This window comes from Hetaerina americana, unplaced genomic scaffold, assembly GCF_022747635.1.
Source record: "Hetaerina americana unplaced genomic scaffold, ioHetAmer1.1.p SCAF_20, whole genome shotgun sequence".
NCBI classification, from domain to species: Eukaryota; Metazoa; Arthropoda; class Insecta; order Odonata; family Calopterygidae; genus Hetaerina; species Hetaerina americana.
Window position 1 is genome coordinate 8,756,883 of NW_027286764.1, and position 23,253 is coordinate 8,780,135.

Sequence of the window (23,253 nt, forward strand, 5' to 3'; positions counted from 1 at the left end):
CATTGTGGTTTTCAAACAAAATGCAATTCCGTTTTAATGATTTTCCATATTATAATTTTCGATAGAGCTCGATAGATACCTCGGTTCTGGTCCTTTTCCGACGTATTTGCTTGATTGTGTTTTCTCGGGTCTTCCAACGGGTCAGGGGCTCCATATTGGCCGACGTTTCGATGCTCGACTCGTGCATCGAAACGTCGGCCAATATGAAACCCCTGACCCGGTGGAAAACCCAAGAAAACTTCATCAAAATAATAAATCATTTGAGAAGAGCAAAGACATAGCCATGTGGCAAATATTATTATCCAGGAAATTCAAGAGAATACATATTTTTTAAGTGCCTTATCTTTGGAATACAAATCATGTCGCAAAGTGTCCGGTTGAGTAGGATAGATGAGCCCCTCTTACAATAAAAGGCTAGAGATGGAATTCTCAGGACATGTATTTAAGAAGATTCCTATTGTAAGATGGAAAACTCCTAGAGCTGAGAAAAGCGAAAACAAAATGAGAGGAGAACTTAGTATAATGAAAGTAGGACAAAATGACTGCGTGACTCAGCACGGAAACCTATTTACAGGGTTCGTCCGGAAAATAAGTGTACTGACTCCTGGGCTGGGCGCGCCGCTCCAGGCGCGCCCAGCACCGCTCTGACGGGCTGCGATTGGAGGGGGGTATGTTGGCAAGCGACGCTGAAAAAGGCAGTCGGCTCTGAGCTGTGGTGTAGTGAGCAGCTCTATTAACGCGAACCTCCACGCTCGACCCACGTTACGGAACGCGATGCCGAAGTTTTTGGAGCAGCGTTATTCCATCAAATTTGCGGTAAAGCTTGGGAAATCGTCTACCGAAACTGTCGGTATGATTAACCAGGCTTATGGGGAGTCAGCCATGTCCAGAAACATGATCTTTCGGTGGCACAAGATGTTCGTGGAGGGCAGAGAAGACGTCGACGACGAGTCTTCGAGAGGTTCCCGATGATGCCTTCGCGGGAGCGTTCCAGGAATGGGAACGCCGCTGGAACAAGTGTATCGACTCACAAGGGTCCTATTTTGAGGAATATTAGCTTAAGATATGTAAAAGTGTAATAAATTTTTTTTCCTGAGCTCAGTACACTTATTTTCCGGACGAACCCTGTATATTTCTTGAATTCTTTGGTAGAATTGGGCGTTTGGATTTAATGCTTCGGTGCGGACGAACGTAATCCGATCGGCCAAACGGTCGAAAGCCCTGGCCTGAATATAAAAGTTGAGTGTGGGGACGTTGATGTCAGTCCTTTTTTAAGATCGGAATGCCCTCTCAGGAGTCACGCTGAGAGGAGGTCAAAGGGTAGAATCCCTTTGTCGAGCAAGCGGAGCGCACAGTAGAGCCGCCCGCGAGATTTCTCCTCTGACGGAAAAGTTCCCTATTTGGCGTCGGTTTGCGGTCAAGGAGAGATGAATGACCACGTCAAAGACAATTTTTTTATCCTCACCCCGTGTGCTCCCTTGATTACCTCCGTCATCTACATTTATGACAAGCCGTACCACCGTTGCGGAAATTAAGTCCGTGCCTCCTAGCTGTCCGTATGGGAATTTAAAATGTGTCTACACCCATGTGTCTCAAGCAAAGTCACATCCCGGCAGTTCCTCGTGAAATGTGACTTTTAATTGCCGCACTTTTAGATATCTTGAGAAATTTCTCCGGTTATTTCGCTCAATAAAAGATCCAAGACTTTCAAACAGGCTTTCACGTGGGTTCATATCACTCTGACAACATGTTTCCCCTGAGGCCCTTCTTCCGACCTGGAGCGTCAGATGTCGTTTTTTTCTCGTGGTACATGAGTCATCATTCAAAACAGGGACGCTCTCTTTGGTTAAACGGGTGTTTTAGACAGTTAAAGGTGTAGGATGGCTTGCAAATATCTTCTTCATATAAACTGCTCGGTTTTTACCGATTCATGAGGATTCATAATTCGAGGCACAGAAATCCGATTGGTTTCTTCAAAATCAGTGTTTTTTCTAGATCCTTTCCACTTGAAACTCTTGATGCTGGAGACGAATTCTAGTTAGTTTTAGTATTTTTAGAAGAAGAGTACATTATCCTTAGTTTACTGTGCTTATTCCAGCGTCATATTAATGGTCTGGATATCTCTAGGTGTTTTTATTTTACGTTACTGCATAGAAACTGATTTAGACTTATTCTGCAATATGGCCTTTAGCTCAGCAACACGAGGTATGTCATTTTATCCGTGTTACACGCTATAAGCGTAATTTATAATTTTTTGAGAGTTTTTATAATCTCTCTCGTAATTTCTGCTAAAATATCTCAGTTTCCGAAATTTCCCTCCATTCTCCTAAATATTACTGCCATTCATGGAAAGGATTCGATCATAGACTAATAAAATATTATTTTCCTCGAGCAAATTAGTGTTTTTCGTGATTATATTTCATTCGTCCAATTTATCTCAGGGTAATTCGTACTTCGGGTGATTTTCATATAGTCTCAAATGGCATTTTATTGCATAATTACTCTATTAAAGTAGACGACCTTGTGTCGGAGCTCCAAGCCTGATAACATTGACCAGTCATCGCAACAACAGCTGTTTGCAAATCACTGGCGTGGACCGATCAAAACAAGCTTGGGTGAAGACCGGTGACCTCTTCCCTTCCACTTAAACCCAAAATCCCTCGAATCTCCCGTTGAGCATGTATCGCACATTAGCGGGCCTCGAGGTCGGCCGGTGGGTCGGATTGAGGGTCGGCAGGTGGGCGTGGAGCTCAAGAAGGGAGCCTCCAATGCGTGAAATCCTCCTGCATCACGCTTAAGCGAGAGACTGCCATCGGAACCTTAGGCACGAGTTAAGGAAGTGGGTTAATGGCCAGGACAAGGTTTCTCTACAGAAAATCGATAATCTGCAATTTCCCAGTGACTCTCAAGGCACTAGAAAGCACTCAGTATACATTTTTCAACACTAAGGACAGTAAGAATAGCTTCCTCAGCAAAATATATTTATTTATGCTACTGGAAACTTATCTTCAATTTAAAGTGATTTTGAATTCGGCTATTTACTTAAACAAATAGGACTTTTCACGCTAGCCTTACTACCGACGTTCCAGTTGGTATTTATTCCTCGAGGATATTCTTCGATTCCACTCCTATTTGCTTTGTTACTGAAAAGTAAACATTCTGCTCGCGCGTTGAATCATGATTTGCAATTCCCAGCTCCTAAAACTCCCCTTGTAATCATCCAAATAATAGTCGAATGCACGTATTAGATCTCAAAAATAGCTCTTGATATTTCCCACTTCTACAAATTCCCAGACCATGCCAAATGCTATTCTATGCAGTTAGGAGTTGTGATTATTCTCATTTTACTTCTCAAAGCATCAGAAATATATATTTTTACAAAATTATGCGAACATGTTGACTTTTTGTGAATATAATTGAAAGTAGGTGTTTATTGTAGGGCTGTAGGCGCAGTATTACTTCCGTTTTTTATAATTCTTATCATATCATCGTTAATATAACCAGAGTGAATCAAATAAAAAATTAAATCAAAGAAAAAAATATATAAATTACATCATTCAATTCAAAGTGGGATATAAATGCGTTTCCAAATGTCAACATGGTAAATACACTCGTATACTCCTGTAATATGTAGATGTAGATAGGTATCTAACTCGGGAAATAAGAAAACACCGCATAAAATTGAGCAACTACATTCATAAAACGTACAGATGCATATTATGGTGAGTAATCACTGCATATATAATAGAATATTCTTGTAGTATGCCTTTTAGATGCAAGCTCATCATAACTATTGGTATTTTTAATGTTTAAAGTTTGCTCTCAGTATTATTTATGCATTAAAATTTACGGAAAATGAGAACTTTCGGGATATGCCGGGGTATGGCGGGATTTCAATTGATGTATATTTACACTTTAGTCAATTGGCACAGTTTAATGCCTTTGGAATTGGAATATATCAAGGTAAAATTTTATTTCGGAAAAGAAATACTTAATTATTCCTTATATATTTTTATTGAACACGACCTTGGTTTCGACTTACTAAGTCATCATCAGGCATCATCACCTGATGATGGCTTTGTAAGTCGAAACCGGGGTCGTGTCCAATGAAAATACATGTGGAATAACTAAGTATTTCTTTTCCGAGATTAATCGCTCCCACAAAGTGACGCCTGAAACTCGTCTATAAATTTTTTTTGGTTTTTTGTAAAATTGGAAGCGTAAAAAATGCAAGGAATCCACGTGTTTGACGAGTTCAGGATATATTCTCACACATGATTAATGAAAGCAACAAAAATCTGTCGTAAAGGAATAGGAACCCACTTTTCACCAAATATCCCTTGGTTACTCCCAACTCATTATATCACCATAATTCAACCAATTCACGCATTAATACCCCACCACGTCCCCAAGCCACTCCCATGCTCTGCAATAAACCAAGGTGCATAACACGTCCTATTTCCAGGATCCGGATCCCACCCACTTTTTAAATCTCTCCCACCAATTCTCTGCTCCTCAGCTGCCTCTAACAATGTAGTGCATCTATTTTATTTAGATTATATATATATATATATATATATATATATATATATATATATATATATATATATATATATATATATATATATATATATATACATATATATATATATATATATAATTTTATTCCATGTCTACATTTGACCTCTTCATTATTTGTCCTATAATTTGTAAAGAAATATGCTTCAAGTATGCCTGCCAGTGTTAGCACTTTCACCATATTATTTAATCGTTTATTCCTGCCAGATACCTTTCTATTATTTGTTTCCCACATTGCAAATTGTAAAGATATAAAAAAAGTTGATCATTGCTAACTGGAATCGTTATCTCGTTAGCTGCGTTCGTCCTTTCGTTATATACATGTATGAATACACATGCACGTGACGTGTACATGTATGCACATATATATATATATATATATATATATATATATATATATATATATATATATATATATATATATACGCACATATGTATATACATACATACACATATTTATGTATACATAAACATTATACATAAATCCCAGAAATCACACAGTTCGGGTGAAGCTGAGGGCACCCAGAAGGGCATGCCCGGGAATTGAACCAGGGTGATCGTGGGTTTATAAAAAAACCAAAACACAGCAATCAACCCGGAGGTCGGTTTGATAGGTGATGGTAGAGTTCACCAAGTACCAAGCCCGATGGCATATGAAATGCACACATTTCCCTGTGCCGGTTAATGTTTACCAGGAAGATCTGGTACCCGAAAAACCACAGCTGGGGTGGAGTTGTAGGTGCCCAGAATTGGACCCGGGACCATCCAGGCATTAGTCCAACGCTCTACCCGCTCGACTACCGCGACACACCGTCGGTATATAAAATATATATAATAAACATATACATGTATGTTTTTATACTACCCCTAAACTTAGATGTTTTTCTTTGAGCATGGAGGAGAGAGATAGTAGCATTAAACTCAAATGGTAATGCCTTTAATTGATTCAGAGAGCAGTGAATCAACGCGATAAGAGAGTGAGATGACCCGGGGCCTCCCCCTTCGCTTCGGCCACCCCCTGCCTCACCCACGGGCCCTCCAGCGCCTCTCGATTCCCCTCCCGACCCTTTACCCTCACGACCCATTTTATTCCGGAAGTTGTTTTGATGGAATTCAATTGGCCCGATGGAGGAGGAGAGATAGGGATGGCCACCTTTCTTTTGAAGCAAAGGCCGCCCTATCTGTTTCCCTTTAGAGATTGTTTATTTCTGCCCCATTTTATTTTTATTTAAACAACTCACTCGCACGAACTTAACGCGGCTGAACCTCCACCCCCTTCCTCCCTCCCTTCACCCCTTCCCTCCTGCCATTCTCCTTTCGCTCGCATTTCGGAAAAAATAAAGAGGAGTGGAATGGAAATCGCTCCTTCATCTCGTCCCCTTTCCCTTTTCCATCTACAGAAGAAGGCGAATAAATTCTTGCCGCCCCCAAACCCTCCTTCCCTGCATTTCCCCCGACCCCCTCCTCCCACTCACTTCCCTCTCCCACCCCCCTTCCATCGACGGGGCCTCGGCGTTCTCCGAGCCTCCTACACTTAAAGACGAATTGGATTTTGTCTTCGGAACCCCAACTTTATCGAGAAAGAAACACGGAACAAGAAAACTGTGCGGAGATACCATTTTCTGCCTTTAAATTTTGTTAACTGCTCAAATGGAATTAGGCAGTTCGGAAAATAAGTATTTAATGATTTTAAAACATTTATTAAAATTAATTTCACATGATTAGCCGTTAAACATAGCGAGCATCGCATGGTATAATGTCATGGGCATTTGCATGATTTGAAATTATATGATCGCTTAGTATTTGGAAAATTTAGCAGTAGTATTAAGCATGAAATGAAATAATATCTCGTTATTATATTCTTAAGCAATGCAAAAGTATTGCTTTGAATAATTAAGGTAGAAACTATGTATGTTCAATCAAATGTTTTCTTCGGATACTGAAATGTAAAATCCTGTTGATTCGCGTAGATGTACTTATTAATGAGCTAAATTGATAAATAATTCAACATGAAAGCATTTTGAATTTATGAACCGAAACAAGACACTCTTATCTTAATTTCTCAGCTACCATGTACTTTAAAAATTAAGACATATATAAATAATGAGTAAACCTTTGAGAGGAGATTATTTGTGTGTGTAATATCGCCAACCTCCCAAAACATTATCTTAACATAATGCTTTGAATAGGACGATATTTATGATCCGAAAATTTTATGAAGTATTTTAATGCCAAAATAACATTCATATACATGTAATAATAGGATTGGTAAAATTAATAATAATTGCGTTAGTGTGTGGCCCTGAAGTAATAAACTGAGAAATCAAATAATTAAATAGACATGTTCCATACATGTAATATAATCATACCAAACCGAATAATTGACATGAGGTACAAAATAGAGTCAAAATAGATGTTCTAAACAAGGTAATATTATTTTCACCATTCGATGATTTACTAGAGCTTTCGAAAAATCACACCGTTAATATTTCGAGGTGCGTAATTACTGTCCTATAATTTTCAGAAGTTACCACACAGAGCCTAAAATTAATAACTCTATTTAGTATGGAAATCAACTAGCGAAAGCGATTGCAAGCAAAATCCGTCACATTCCCCAAAAGCGGTTAAAGGTAAAAAGGTTGCCTCCTATTTATAATTTTAAGCTAGATGTGTCACTGAAATTTTATTCCGTTAATGCTATTTTATTTTTCCTTCTTATTTTCACGAATTTTTATTACGATTCTTATATTCATGACCGGACCCTATTTCAGTACCCTCGATGAATAGAAGTCCGAAGAATCGAACAAAATTATTTGAAAAATTCAACCGTAAATTTACCCAGGATTAAGGTCTAACCTCTTCACTCGTTTGAACTCACTCTACGTGACTCAATCTCACATTTTCCAGAATAAGGCTTGCCTTGAAAAGAGAGCAGGCATGTTCCACCAGAACACGTCATAAAACGCCGCTAAGTCGATGCGAGATATGGAGCCGAATTATTTCCTCCTAATGCTCTCCTTATCGAAAACCCGAGTTTCCTACCGTGGCTCGGTAAAGTTGTGAACATTCTCTTGAAGCTCCTCCGAATGCTGAGAAATTTCATATCGGAAAATTGGGGAAGAATGCGGACAACAAACACAATACAAACGCGCCAACTGTTTCCCGCGCGCATATGTGCACAAAGGCGACCATCCAAGTCGTAAAACTGGTCGGAATTGCCCGCGGCTTCGAACGGCATAAAATACAATTCTCACATAACCTCCATCGGTAAAGATGACTTCTCTCCCTTTCCCCCAGAAGAAGAAGACTCAATTTCTGTTCGCATGACGACGCCCCCCCCCCTTATCCCCACCGCCTCCGTCATCATCTCGCTCTCACCTGTCCGGACCGGGGGAGATGAGAAGTGGGCCGGTGTGTGGGAGGGAGGAGGGGCGAGGGGGGATTCTAGGATTCACTCCCCCAACCCAAGAATCGCCCACTTTTGCCATTATTTTTCATTCCCCGCGAGGGAGTGATGTCGTTATGCGGCGTCGGTGCGGCCCCGCCGGCGGGGGACCCAGTGTGAGTGAGTGGTATGAAGGTTTTATTCCTTCCCACCGAGGAGGAATTGGATCAGATTAGCATAAAAATACCATCGGAACGTATTCGGAAGGCCGAAAGGAGAGACGGGGAAAGGAGAGACGGGGAGGGGGAGTTTTTCCGCGTGAATAATTGTTTACCGTTATCTGAATTATCGATTTTTCCACCCTACTCCCATACCCCAACCCTGCTGCGAACCTGCCTCTTCGTCTTGGTGAGGGGTTTTATTTTCCACGACCCTTTTAACGTTTCGCCAAGATTCGATTTATCCTGCGAGAGAGATGGGAAGAGAGAGAAAGACAGAGAGAGAGAGAGAGATTCCTTTCGAACTGTAAGTTCTGCCCTCTTTGCTCGTAGGAGAAAGCCGGGAGGGCGGAATATAACTGGTCAAGGGGAAATACGATGATGTAGCGAGGGAGAGAAAGAATGCAATAAAAAACTTTCGAAAGTGTACCACAGTGGTTGGTTGCTGGGCTGATAAATTGAATCGCAGGTCGATGGAATCCACAGATGTTGTCTGTGTGAGGATGAGATAAATTGCAATCATAAACCATTAGCTTTAATAAAAAAGTTTTAATGGTGGAAAATAGCAGAGGGTTATTTTTATGCTGTTTTAGGTGCAGAATCACAGTGAAGCACAGTGAACCAAATTTAATAAGTGATTAGAAATTTTCGCTTAACGGTTGAACGAAAAATGAACGATCCTATTAAAGAAGAAGGCATTAGCCCATAAGAATTAATTCATTAATTCAGAATTTGAATGTCGAGAACATAGACGTGTATTATCTCCATGGAAACCGTAAAATCTTGATACATTTTAGGAAACACGATTGAAAACGTATAAGTGAACATATTCTTAAAATCAATATATTATTAAAATTTAAAGAGACACAATTCTCAGAAATAAAGTTGTATTGATTCCTCTTCAATCGATATAAGGACTAGCATTAGATGGAAATTATAGTATTTGCATGTCTTGCGGCGTATTGATTGTGGATTTTTTTAAACTATCATTTTTGGTTAGCTTATGTGAACTTCTTTACGAAGTGGATTAGTATTTCATTGTAAAATCATAAAAGACACTGATTGGAGGAACGATAAACAAAATTATTTGGGTACCTCAAATTATGTCATGAAACAGTTTCACCGTGCTATGGTTGGTTAAATCTGCTTGATTATCTCAAACAGTTTTCCACATTCTGTTTTTGATAAATTTCCTTATATTACTTTTCGGAATACGTGGGCCAAGTTAGTGTAGAATTTAGAAAAACAAAGTATTAATAATCTCCACCCTATTTCTTATCCCATCCCACATTTGCTTGAAGAGCGCGCAGTATTTCCTTTAATACGTGACAAATATTCTTTCCAAGGATGCTCCCCGGCCGTGCTCTCGTGACTGCCCTCCGTGGAAACGGAATCACTCATACTCGCCCCGCCTCCTCAACCGCTGCACCACTGATTCAGGGTGGCTCGCAAAAGAGTCGTTCATTAAAATGTATGAAATACAACGACGCGGCGACAGACGTCTCCATCGAGAGCCGGCCCTCCGCCCGATTGCCTGCGTCCTCCGTGAATGTATTCCAGATTCAATGAGACTCATCTTTGTCTTTCTTTTCGCCAGCCTCTTATTTCATCCAACTCCCTCCAATTCCTGCCTTAAATGCACTTCAACATCCATGTCCAAGTGCACGTTCCCCCAAGTTTGCCTCCCGACAATTTCTTTTCCTTTGAGTCTCTTCCGAAAATTATACATTTGGCTCTGAGGAGTAGTAAAATTCAAAGGGGAAGAGTTATCAGCTATTTTTTTTCGTTCGCCGGCGTGCCAGAACTACTTTTCAGCGTTTGGAAACTTCTAATCATTAGCATAAACTAACTTTCTTAGGACTCAAGGGAAACCTTTTTGCAAACCGAAGCACGAATAAGCGAGCAGAAACCAATTGTTGGAATTTTATAGATAAGAAGAGAGGCATAATCCATCACGGCTTTCTTTCTTAAGTCAATGGATTATCATTTGGATTATTATTCTAAAATGTAGGCAGTTAAACATGCTTTCGTTTGAAGCAAAGCGGGAGGGTTGTTCAAGTGAGCACAGTATTATCAATACTCCGTTCTAGCCAATGCATCCCTTTGAATTTAATTGTGACAATGCATCTTTTGGCAGGATTTAATCGAAATCGCCTCAGATTGAAATACATACGCATTAATGCAAGGGCGAACGGTGAGATTTGTTTTCAGGCGAAGAAGAGGGGGAAGAGAAGGGGAGAAAATAAAGGGTTATCAGTCAGGTTTCGCTCTTTTTATGCACTATCTCTTTCCACATCTTCTCCAAGCGCCCACGCCTTCACCCCACCCTCTCTTTTTGTTATTATTTTTTTTCTATTTCCCTCAGGAAATGGTTTCCGAAGCGTGGAGGAAGGGCCGTGGGAATGAGTGGTTTCAGAGGCACAACCCACGGCTGCCTTTCTTTTTGCCTCCTCCATTTGCGCGCTACCTCTCGTCCATATCTTTTGTTCTCTTATTCTTGATTACCATGTACATGAAGACGGAGAGTGGAATGGAGGGACATTGTGAGAGGGTTACATTTGATTTTAATCGCCATGGGAGGATATAATGTTCCTTATCCCGCTGGCGTACGGCCCCCACAAAATTGCAATCACTGTCGAAACAGTTTTTTAAGAAAATAAATTAAACAAGTAAGTCGAAGTGTTAAAAAATCAGCAGGTGTAAATGGGCAAACCTCATTGAAGTATTATCAACATAATTAGACTCCGGGCAGTTTGAGAGATTTGCCTTTAGATCGACGACAGTGTTCCCCGGGGATGAACCGCCTATCGCCAGAGAGAGCACCGCTCTGACAACCGACGGGAAATGCCTTCGCAATACCTTTTCTTTACTTGTATTGCAAATTAAATTCGCTTTTTTTATGAGATCTGAATCACAGACACCGAAATCCGAAGACTCCCAACTAATTTTAGGGGTTCAAATTTGCGTTTAGGAACTAATATTGAAGTTTTTTTTCAAATTTAACCAGCATGATTACTTGCTTCTCGATTCTATGATTAAAAACAATTGAAAAGGCTCAAATCATCTGCCTGAGTGTGGTTTTAACTTAAGGAACCAGGAGTCATGGAATGGCCAAGCCGGAGGCAGAACGGTCAGATGACTGAAGAATGAGAATTTTTTTTAATTTACGCCAAGAAGGGAAAACAGCTCTGTTCACACATGGTTTAAAATTTTGTGAAAATGTGATGAAAATTTCATGAAATTTAATGGAAAATGTATTCCGCGGGCTATTGTCATTGCCTGCAAGAGCCCTGAATCCGAGCGCCCCTCGCCGCGTTCGCCCCACTCGTTCTCCACTCACTGACTTCCTTTCGCTCTCAACTCTTGCCCTCGCCCCCCTCCGCAGTTCAAGGTCCTGCAAAGACAACAGAGAGGGCAACCCACCCGGGCGTGGAGTTTCGATCGAGCGCTTTTCTTCGTTTTGCACGCGTATGCCATCGGACCTCCGGAAGTACTCGGAATAGCGTCGTGAAACGAATAAGTAATGAACATGCAATGAATACGACATCAAAATGCTGAAATGGTAGGTTTTTAAATGACATCATTGATTAAATGCACAAAGGGAATCAGTAAAGTTGAGTGCTAACACAAAACAGCTCACAAATACTGACATGCAATTACAGTCTAATCTAGATGATAAAAATATGTATGTTTATCCGTGTAAATACAAGGGCTGTCAACAAAGTGACTTACGTTTCGGCCTAGCGTCGCGGTGGATAGGGCTAGAGCCACCATCTTTGGTGTCCAAATGCGTCTACACTCCGTACGCATCCCACTTTGGTAAAGTGTAGATTGTGTTTCACTCTGCAAACTGCTAAAATGTGCGCTGGGATAGAAAAGCCCGAGAGTTGTGATGTGCGATATGTGATTAAGTTCTTATTGACACAAAACTTAAACAAGCCAATTAAAAACCACAGGCAACTTTGTGGAGTGCACGGAGACGGAATAATGAGCGATGACTGTGAGTGAGGTGTTTTCAGTTTGACCATGACCACAGAACCAATGCGCACACGGGGGACCGCAGCGGTTGACCTAGCTTTGTGACTGGTGAACTGACGGTGAATATCAACGAAATATTTTCTTAATTAATCATGTTAATCATCGTATTTCTCTTCCGCTCTCGTTTTCTCTCCCCTTCTATCATTCCCTCCAACACGGTCTTCCACGGGTAATCCTTCCTCATACGTACAAACGACACTGACCAATTGACGTTCCTTTCCTTGATTATCTTCACAAATTTCCTCTCTCCTCTCTTACCATTTGTATCACCTCCTCATTCTTCACCCCAGCCTCCAACCTCTACGCCCCACCACTCTCCTCCAGATTTCGAAGGCCTTCTTTCTTTTTACTTCACCTTTCCGCAAAGTCCATGATGTTGCTCTGAGCAACATCACACTCCGAATGTCACATCTTGCCAATCTCTTTCTCAGTCCCTTTTTTTAAACCTCCACGAGGTTGTTTCTTCTTATTATTAAATCTCTCTCTTTTCATAGCTTTTCTTGATTTGATTTCATTAGAACACGACATGCCTTCAAAGATGTTTCCAAGGATTATGGCCCCTGAAACTTGGGGTGGTTTGCAAACGCGTTGCACACCTGACGACTGGGAAGGAAGAGGTGCCCTTTGTCCTTTCACACTTGGGATTTGAAATTGGATTTTTGTTTGTTGGTTCTGTGTTGCAATGGGAAAATTACAGGCCATAATTAGACCTCCTCTCCGCTCAAAATGAATCAAGCGTTCGAATTAGGCCTTGGGGGAAGGAGCGAAAGGTGTTCGGGCGATAAATACCTCTGCCGAGTTGCCTGTGATTCGAACCGAGCTACCATCCATCTTTATTCCCTGCTCCTTTTGCATTTGCTGTTTTAAGCTCTCCAATTTCACTTACCTCTCGAATGCTTCCATTTTATAATTCCGCCTACACCTCTGAGTGATCTAATTGCACTAACAGGTCCGTGTTTATGCATCGTTCCAATCTCCGAGGAAGCGAAAATTAAGCCCACTGCCAATTTTCCCGAGTGAAAGACTTCGCTGCTCGTGCGAATCACAAATCGCAACAGGGATTTTGCTTGCATATCGGATCGTGTGGAAAAGAGAATGAAATGTCACAAGTACATCCAGTTAGTGCGGAATTGGGCGTTCTATTAGATTATTTTGAGATTTTCCTTTGCTTCATTTTTGAGGCAATTGCTATGTTCATAGAGGTTTACAAGAACGCGGTGCTGCGTGGTAAATTTATAACGAGTTTCCAAGAATGATTCGACTCTTAACCATGGTCGTATGTAGAGCGTGGAATTGGTGCTCATCGCGTTCTATGAATTTGATACTTAACACATTCTTAATCAGCTCTTCTGAATAGCTTGTCGCTTGATTTCTCCACCCACATCCCTCCATACACTTTGGATGCTCAAAGAAACCGCCGATTATCAATGAAGAAATTTGCCATTTTAAATAATTTTAAAAAATCAACGGTTTCGTGTCCGTCGAAACATCACAGATCAGCTTTCTTCCCTCCCCCCAATATCATTTTGCTTTACGTCATCCACCTCTTGCTCTCTAAGCCGCAGTTCGGACAAGTATGAAGTTGCTCTAAAAAGTATCGGCGACAATTTTTTCTTGACGTGTGAACGTGAAGTGCTGAATTAAGACCGTCGGTTAAAGTGCGCATGATTGCAGATTCAAATGCATTGATAAGATAGCAATTCTCACCATATCACTGAAAATTTGGCGAAGCGAAAGATCTGCGCTAAACTCGTCCTCCCGAAGGTTTTTGGCGTCAAAAGCGTGAATAAAATAACAGAAAAACGTCATTGCGACGATTCCCCAACTCCTATACTGTCCCGACTTGGCACCAGCAAACCTATATTTCCTATTTCCAAAAGTGAAATCATCCCACAAAAGACACCATTATGGGTCCCTAAGGTCCGTCAAAGAAGCTTGCACTCGTACCCCTCAGGGCCTTCCGGAATCTGCCTACCAGGCAGCCTTCGAGCCGTGGAAACGCCGCTGGCCTAAGCGTGTTGACGGTCAAGCGATGTACTTTGAATAATTTTGTGGTGCAGTAGCAATATATGAAATACGATAACAGCAAAGGACATTTAACTCGACCATGGGTGATTCTGAAATAAATACTGATTTAGGTGCATATCAATTCTCTTGAACGCTCAAAGGACCATTAAGAATGCATAACAGTGCAGCAGCTTAAGTATCGCCTTAGAAATCTATTCCCCGATTACTTGGGACTGTCTGCTCGTATATCTATTTTCTGAATATTTTTCTGGTGCTTTTCATGCGAACCTTGCATTGATAATTGCACTCTAGTCATCATAATAGATTACCTTTAATTCATATCTGTCATAATACCGCAAATTGTTCTAAAAGATTCAACGCTTAGTTAGTGCCCATAGTGCCCTTAGTGACCATGAACGAAATAATATTATTCAGCATTAATGATATTACTCGTGCAAATACAATTCCGAAAATATCCATCATAAATTTATATTTGCTTTCCGTGAATCATGAATTTTAAAATTCATCACTGCCTCCTATCTATACACATTGAATTGCCGTAAATCGATGTGCTTATTCTTAATTGTGAGGTAAACACATCCAAGAAAATTAAAATTAAACAAAAAGGACAGTTTAAATATATCCGCTACGTTCGATTAACACGTTTGAGACGAATAAATATCCAGGCATAGCTCGAGCGCTCGTTCTCGACACCGTGGGAAGATCGGCGGGGAGACGGAGGAGGAGAGGGAGGCAGGCGACGCGACCGGACCGAGATCACTCGCCGTGTTAAATGCATCGCCAAAGACAACAGTCCCGAGTAATTGGAGAATAAGGAGATATTTTACCTGCTGCACTGTTGTGGATTCTTAATAGTCCTTTGAGCGTTCAAGAGAATTGATGTACACCTAAATCAGTAATTATTTCAGAACCACCTATGGTCGAGTTAAATCTCCTTTCCTGTTATAATTGCTGGCTGTCATGATGTAAGTGCAATCGAAGGGTCTAGTCCGTCTGAAAATAAAATTGAAGTATTCAGAGCAGGCCGTTCTGTTAGAAAGATTTCACGGAAGTTCCCCTACGTCAGAAGTTATGTCGAGGAAACTGTGTGTGCATCAACGGGCGCTAATGGAACGGAGGGTTTGGAGGAAAGAAAGAGTTTATGTGTCAGCAGGGGGCAGTCACACTTCGCAATTTGAAGTGGGTGGATATTAGGGGGAGAGAATATTACAACTCCTCTCGAACGGTTAGACTACTCAAATAAATGGCCACATTGACCAAAAATACCTTAACCTTTTCAAGTACAAAGTTTGAGAAATATCTCCTCTTTAAGATAAATAAAATGGTTACTAGATCGTTTATTTTGCATGAGTATTTGGCTCCATATTTAAGCCTTGTTTCATTATCCTTTTCACATGAAATACTTCCCTTTATTCTAATCAAGAAGACTTTTCTTAATTAGGGAATTAGAAACGAACGTTCCCTGATCTCATTTGCCCCATTCGCATTTGTATGTCAATGTGAGGCTAGTATAACCACACCACAGTCAAATTAACTGGCGTAAACAACATGATAACGATAACGAGTTCAAGTTGAGAATTAACGGGAGTGTCTTTGATAAATATGTATAAATGAAATGCTTAGAGGTTTGTTAATGAGTGGACGTGCGGAATGGAAGTGTTGATGACTGCGATTCGCTAAAATCCAGGTTCCGACAGATTGAATCAAAATCCATCAGATTATGCGGTGCTCTTGATCAATGGAACCAAAGTGCAAAGGTCGTGCCTTCCCCACGAATGCGATAGAGCATTGGAGGTTTCACGAGCGCGTGAACCGTCGAAGTTTTTCAGCCGGTCGGGTCAAGGGGGCAGCATCCTCGACACAAATCCCCGTGTCTCCACCGCTCGAGTGCGTGTCCTTTATTCGGCCCTTGTCCTTACTTCGACTGCGGCGATCAATCAAAACCTCTCCAGCAAAGGAAGCGGCAAACCCCTAATCGACAGATAGCGGTTTGGCGGTGCCCGCGCCCCAATCACGGATTACAAGTACGCCGTCCATAAAGTAACTTACGTTTCGGCCTAGCCTAATAGGTGGTGGGTAGGATTAATTCCACCATCTTGGTGTCTGAACGTCCCTGTGACGTCTTTAGCAAGACATTGCTTGCAAATACAGCGCTTTGACAGTGACGCATAATCACATTCTGGTATAAATGAGTGATTAAAATGAAAGGTGACCGATTTCTTTTGTGTATCATTATGATAAATGCCTCAATTCGAATGGCGACTATGTCAAGAATTGTTTTAAATGTTGCTTTAAAATGTATGTAATGAACATGTGTCTTGTTAATAGGTTCATATTTTATTTCAACGCGTAATTTACTTTCTAGAGAGCTCTCGTAACTGCTCTCTGCCTTGCGAGGGTGCTGATTCATTGGGTGCTATCCTGCCACCGCAGAGACGTTTTATTGACGGAGAAGATCGCCTTTCGATCACCATAAGCAGCAGACGTGCCTGTTCATGCCCACCTACCAAGGGTCGGTAGAGATGACGCTAAATTACAAATATTGCAGCCATTGCCAAGCATGTCATTGCTGCCTCGGGATAACATGAACAGATGAAATAAAGAATATAGTTTGTAATGACCACTACCCTATTAAAAATAAAACTTCTCCCCCGTAACGAGCCCCTGACAGCAATACACGAAGTCTACAATCCATCCAGTTCATTAATTCTCCATAAAACTAATCAATAATTGCGATTAGTCTAGTTAATTAATAGTCCAACTAATTTCTAGAACTTAGAGGGATTCGGACTGAAGTTTTCGTTGGATCATTGTTAGTTCCCAGCCCTAGCAAGGAAAATGAAGTACTACGTCAGGACTATAAAATATAAGATTGGTGCAGCACGCATTTGAAGTGGAATTTATGATCATTAATAAAGGGATAGAGAGGTGAGAAATTTATTGTTTTGTGGGTTATAGGTTTGAGTTCAGAAAATAGAGTGGAACGCGGGATGCTATACTGTAGAAATAAGAGGTTATTAATTGGGAGAAACATAAAGTAAAATCCAACGTATTTCCCTGTTTGTCCTTATAACTATAAACTATTAGCATTAGTATGCAACAAAAAAGTCCCTTCTTATTATCTCATAATATAATTATATGTATTTTATGAAATAAGAGAGAAAGTTCGAGGATGAGCTCGAGGTGTTGCCGGCAAAATATTGCAAATCTACTCTTAATCAATGTAATCTAAACCGAAAATACTATGTCACATTTCAAATAAGTGTCCACATTCCAAGGCAAACGATGCAACTGGTCTCGTTTGTAATAGATAGCATTTCATGGTTGAAAATCTTAACTTAATACTACTATAAAGTGATTACTGAAGTATATGTACTTTCAGAAAACTAAAGAGGAATAACGTTTTGCTCTTTGCAAAATATGCAGTTAAATTATGGAGAAAGCAATTTCTCTAATTAAAATGAGTGTGAATCTTTTTGGGATGCACAATTAACCTCTCAATATTTACTATTTGATTTAGGATCGCATTACTTTGCAAAATTCAATGTGTTGTGCAAAGCAATGTCCATTGAAAACCCATAGAATGGAACTTCAGTATGCCACCAAAGAGAAATGTATCTGTTTTTAAAGGTCTCAGGTGTTTTTTCATATGATTAAAAAATATTTATTGCCTATAAAATTAAACTTTTTTGCTTTGAACGCAAAAAAAGTGACAGGCCAGCAGGAAATTTTTTTACTGTACAAGAAATATCTTTGACCTTCCATTACTTTACTCAAATATCGGTTATCTTCACGCCATTGTGAAGCACTTAAATTAAGGCAAACATTTTAAAACGAATGACTATTTCAAATGAGGAATCTGATTGCAACTCCTTATCACAAATAGATAAGATTCTATATTATTACGCATAGTTAATCTTATTCACTGAGTTGGAATTTGGTTTAATGATTTCGCATTGCCGGAACGAGGCTTAAGCGTTCGGATGGGCCAGAATGGGAGTTGCAGTGCTTATAGGAATTGGGCTTCAGTGGGGAGGTGCTAGGCCTCTCGAGTCTGAAAGGCTGGGAGGGGGGGGGCGTGATTCCCCGGGGACGAATGAATATTACCCCTTCCAGCTTCATCGAAGATGCTTCCACTTCGGATACTTTTCCTTTCGCTCCTCCATTTATTTTAACGCCGACCATTCGGCATCATTAACTTCTATGTCTTTTGAACTCCTCCGTTCGTGACATAAAGCAGGCCGTGGGTCTTATTCTGGTCTTTGGATTTTAAAATTCCATTTCGGGATCCATTTTGAATGGGCGTGGTTTTTGCAAGAAGTTTAGCGGATGAGAGGAAAATGATGCTTCAAATGGACAGAGACCAGGGGAATTTGAAATCGACAGGGCGGAAAGGTAGAGCGTTCTCAACGGTTTTTATGGAATTACGTATATCTTCCGGGAGCAGACAACGGAGTAATTTCTGGACCATTTATCTACCCTTACGGAGCTATCTATGCAGTCCTTTCCTATGCATCGTGACGACAGTGACAGGTAGGGGAACTGGGGCGTCTTGTGCGTAGGTGAACTTTGTACACTGCGGAAATTATAGACGAGAAGAGGAATAAACGAACAAATCGAATCTCCTTCCATGAAATCGGTCGTGTTATTGTTCGCTTATGCTAATGACCATTTATTTTCATTTCCATAAGAGGCTTATGTAGATGGTGATGAAATTTTTCATTGAACGCATGCGAAAAATTTCTTAAAAGTCTATAGTAATAGAATTAACAATAAATATTTGATATCGCAATTAAATTCAATGAAAGTAACAGACAAACTATGCGATGAAGTTATGAAGTTTGAACCATTAATTTAATGAAATATTAAATCTGCAAATTCTACATTCCAAATGTGTTCATTTTCTCTAGAAGTTCACCTTTATGTACTGCTCATTAAAATAGAAATATATATTAAGAAAAGGGATAGAAAGACATATAGGACGAACACAAAAGAGGTTGGGGAGGCGGAATCCAGCAGAGCCATAGAGCATTGGTCTGGTAAGTCAAATGAGCCGTGGCTCATGTCCCGGTCAAGGAAATATTTTTACACTTGTGATCTACTCGATTCGACTTTCCCCACCCCACCTGTGTTCCTATCCCTTTTCCTTTTTTCCTTATATCTATTTCCATGTGAATAATTTTGCGCCATATGGCTGTTTTATATATATATATATATATATATATATATATATATATATATATATATATATATATATATATATATATATATATATATAGATATGCACATATACATCGTAAATATACACATGCACACATTATTCTTGAAGTGTGAATCACAGGTATGGAATACTTTCGCATCACTGTCATATGGAGGAGAAGCACGGGATAGAGGGGTTGACTCGAGGAGGAGGATGGACTGCGTTCCGCGTTGGCCGCGACGTGGATTGGGAGGGGGGCATTAAACAGAGGCGCGTGAGTAGATGAAAGGGCGGGAAAGCCTAGGTAAGGTTGGGTAGCGGTAGCGAGTGGAGCTTGCCACGGTGAATAGGATGGTAAAGACGCGGAGGTTGGCGAGAGGGGAGCCGAGGGGTGCAAGGGGTGAGGAGTTGAGTTAAAGAATAAAAGCTCAACTGCTGATGGATATGCAAAATAGAGGAAGAGAGTGGTTCCACTGGGAATGGAGGGAGCCCTCGTCCCTTTTAACATCCTCCCGCTGGCTCTCTCTCCTCAAGAATTCCCTCCCCTCCCCTCACCTGGGGGTATGGCGGTGGGGGGAGGGCGTTGGAGGGGGCTGTGTAAGTTCCCCCCTCTCCCGATGTATTTTGGCTTTTCTCTTCGGAGTGGAATCGAAGACGCGGGGGAAGGAGTGGATGGAGTGGATGAAATAAGGAAGGGGGTTACGGGGAAGAGAGGGAGCAAAGTGGGTGGGGCGGTGGGTGTGTGCGAATATGCGATGTCACACCCTGAGACGGATTGAAAGAGGCGGGAAGGAAGAGGCATTTGGATTAGGAAGGTCGTCCCCAAATGATTGGACGAGAGAGTTTCTCCCACCTGGGAAGTTGGGAGCTATTTCTTCGTATCTCGGTGGTAGTGTGGTAGGTCTAAGCATGGAATTTGCATCGTTTCATGGGATTCATATATGATTCTAAAAAAACGTATTTTAATCTTTTGAGGATAAAGGATAAACAGCTATGGAAAATCAATGAATTATACCACCATAGTACTGCAGAATGTGAGATCACTTCATTAAAATCTGAGAGAGATGAAGTTTGGAGCAGATAGATTTAAGATGTCATTTTTGCCACGATCGATGAAGGATCAGAATAACATAGCCCGGCCAGGGTAGGGGTAAAAATATTCGGGTCAAAATTAGTCTGATATGCATTTGATCGTTCCCTGCCACATACCTTAGCGTACTATATATATATATATCTATACCTCGTACTATATATATATATATATATATATATATATATATGTATATATATAGATATATATAGATATGTATAGATACATAGATATATATAGATATGTATAGATATATATATATATAAATATAAATATATATATATATATATATATATATATATATATATATATATACACATATACACCAGAAGAAAAGAACCTGAAGATGATGGTCGTGCCGTCGAAACGTCAGCTAGATATGTGAGGGTGCTTTCTCTATGTTTCTGTGTAAACATAAATATAGTTATTTATATTTAAATATGTATACATGTTGTGCGCGTGTGGAATATCAGAAAGTTTTCGAGGAATTAGAAATTATAGAGGATAGTACCCTGTCGGGATGCATTATTTAAGTAAACTCAGCCTTCATATTCGAAAATAATAGTCATTATGCATGCATGACATTATTGAGTCAAACGAATGAGCCGTCATGTGTCCCGTTTTTCACTCACAAGAATAGCAGTCGAGTTGAAAGCACGCAACATGTTAACAGAAACTTTTTACACGTAATTGTCTCATTAGGAGCGGAGTTTTGTGCAATGCACAAAGAGTGCAGGAATGCGCAATCTCATAAAAAAGGTAAAAAGTAGGTAAACAGTTTTTATATTTTCGTATTCCTACTGTAAAACTCAACATGTTGCCATAAGTACGCATGATCATTTAATTCTCGAAGTGACTAAGAGTAAGTAGCAGAAAAACCTGTGAATTTTGGCGACAAATAAGTTAATTGGGGCGACGGGTGGTTTCACGTGCGAACCGTAAAGTATCAACTTTAGAATTTATAGGCGACCTGGGTGGTGGCCTACCAAGAACAAGCAGAGCCCGGTCCCTTGGCGCCAAAAGTTTCCAGGAAACGGAGTAAGCAGCAGATGGCCTGGAGGGGCTGCTGCCCCCCTCCGCCCCTCCAGTTCCGCCTTGCCCCTTCACGTGGTGGAGGGGTGAAAACAGACTCACGTCCAGAAACGTGCGCACCTCGCCTGGAATCAGATCCTCGCCTAAAGAGTGCCCGTATCGATAAATGGACAAATATCCCAAGCTAGCTTTTGCAAGTGATTGACTCAGTGATCTCTACTCTACTTAAAATTCCACGACCGTAATTTTACTGAAAATGTTATCCTTCATAGATTCAAATGATTGCTAGTTTAATTTATCTAATTGATTTAAATTATATTTATTTTCATTCTATAATACCCTTAAAGCCTGGATATGTGGCAGGTGATGAATACACTTCAGACTAATTTTGACTCGAATATTTTTACCCTTACCGCGGTCGGCAAATGTTATTCTGATCCCTTATCGTTTGTCGGAAGAGTGACTTCTTAAATCCATCTGTTCTTTACTTAATATCTCTAATTTTACTGACATGATCTCTCCTACCGTAGTGCGATGGGGGTAATACTACGTTTTCGACTTCACTGCTAAAGAGGCGTCCTTCCAATTTATGCAAGAGCTTCATTCTGCAGTTTAACCTTCATACCATTGAGAGATTCCCAGCCTAGCTCCTCTAGTATTTTTGATACGATACTAATTTTATCATAACAACGTTTTACAAATCTATCTCCTCTCTGCTGCATGTGGTACTATTCGGCAATCATTCTAAAAATATGAACGTACCAGAATAAGTTCAAATTTATGTGTATTGTTTGATGCTATGTTATTGGTTGATGTTAGCGTTATGTTTTTTAACATTTCAAAAACTATCAGTTCGTTTTTATAATTTGATGAAATTTTTCCAATAATTTTTTTGCCGTCATGTCGTCGATTAAAATATTATTTGAAGGGCAAAACGTTTGGTTTTTTCATGCAATAACAGGGTATAACGTATAGAGTTCTAGGAAAAATGTGTTGAAAATATTTCTCTAACTTACTCGTATATCTTTAAACCCGAGTATCTATGCCATTGAGTGATGTTGTCACGTTATAATCACCATTGGGTAAGGCTACGGCAAACCAACTCAATTATTATTCCCAAGTATTTTTAATGGGCAGTATTTTTAATATGAGTCCTGGCAACTACGAGACTCGGCCCAATCGGCCGTGTGCCGTGACCGGTAGCGGGAGAGGCGAGGCTTCCGTGGTCGTCATCCCACGAAAAGCATAGAAAGGAAGCCCCGACAAGAGCAAGTAGGAACACGCAGAAGAAGAAGACGGAATTAATCAGGATAAGTATTCCGAAAGACGATTTTGAGGACATAGAAATTAGAGAATACAAAGCCTAAGATGGAAAAAAGATGTATAAATATTTTATATCTATGCGAGGTGAGATGGAAGGATAACAGAGGCTACTAGAGTGATAGTTACGGGGTATTAAACGTCAAAGGAGCTTTCAGCCAGCGACGGGGTAACAATAATAATGAATAAACGGTAGTAAGAACCGTCGGTAACATAGAGCAAGCAATGGGTAGGACAGTAGAGTAGACATAAAGACAGAAACAACGAACTTGGTCATTGTTCAGGAATACATGCCACCAAGTAATCTTGAGGAGATAGATAGGAAGAAGTCGATAGATTAAATGAGTCAGTTAGAGAGCATAAT

At 40.4% G+C, this 23,253-nt stretch overlaps 1 protein-coding gene across 1 annotated transcript in view; it reads right to left on the minus strand.

Annotated features, from left to right (window-relative positions):
- The window catches only part of LOC139688573 (uncharacterized), a 490,329-nt gene that overhangs the window by 437,316 nt on the left and 29,760 nt on the right, over positions 1-23,253 (minus strand). The gene's annotated exons all lie outside the window — the stretch shown is intronic.